We start from the raw sequence: 771 nt of genomic DNA, 5'->3' as shown, positions 1-771 counted from the left end.
GTAAGGTGAACTCTTCCTTTTTCCCTAACCTCTTCTTTTGGAATGGAAAAGCCCACCTGAATTACAAGGACCTTCTCCTACCCTGGTGGATGGGGTTCTGGACAATAAAGAAAGGGGGTTAGAGACAGAGCTCAGCAGAGAAGGCACATGGTTTAAGCAGCACAAGCAGAGAAAGGCCATGAGGCAAGAATGCAGACTAACTCCGATGAAACTTTAACTCACTGGCTTGGTGTATTATTTCTCTGCCACTACCCTGCTTCATCAAAACCTTCAGTCCAAAGGGTTAGAAACACAGTGCCTGGGGCGGTCTCACCCAACTGGTCGTCTTTATTTTATATTTTTAGTCTATACCACATCTGTGCCATCGCGGCATATTTGGGAGTTGTGGACATTATTTTTTTTTAAAGATTTCTTCTTAATATGGAACGCTTCATGAATTTGCGTGTCATCCTTGTGCAGGGGCTATGCTAATCTTCTCTGTATCGTTCCAATTTTAGTATATGTGCTGCCGAAGTGAGCACCATTATTTTAAAGGAAACACACAGGGAGCTGGAGTGATAGCACAGCAACAGGGAATTTGCCTTGTAGGCTTACCTGTAACAGACCAGGGTTTGATTCCCAGCATCCCATTTGGTCCCCTAAGTCTGCCAGGAGCAATTTCTGAGTACAAAGCCATGAGTAACCACTAAGTGCCACTGAGTGTGGCCAAAAACAAAAGTTTTAAAATAAATAAGGGGCCAGAAAGGTAGCACAGTAGTAGGATGTTTGCCT

The 771-nt window shown here is 44.0% G+C and overlaps 1 non-coding gene across 1 annotated transcript; it reads right to left on the bottom strand.

The window, feature by feature from the left end:
- Positions 1-414: 414 nt before the first annotated feature.
- On the bottom strand, positions 415-521 carry LOC126023479 (U6 spliceosomal RNA). The gene has a single exon (XR_007500599.1). It is a non-coding gene; the product is annotated as a U6 spliceosomal RNA (small nuclear RNA).
- Positions 522-771: the final 250 nt, after the last annotated feature.

Source organism: Suncus etruscus, chromosome 11 (genome assembly GCF_024139225.1).
Source record: "Suncus etruscus isolate mSunEtr1 chromosome 11, mSunEtr1.pri.cur, whole genome shotgun sequence".
NCBI classification, from domain to species: domain Eukaryota; kingdom Metazoa; phylum Chordata; class Mammalia; order Eulipotyphla; family Soricidae; genus Suncus; species Suncus etruscus.
Note: the sequence above shows the minus strand (reverse complement) of the source record. Positions and strands in the feature narration are given on the sequence as shown.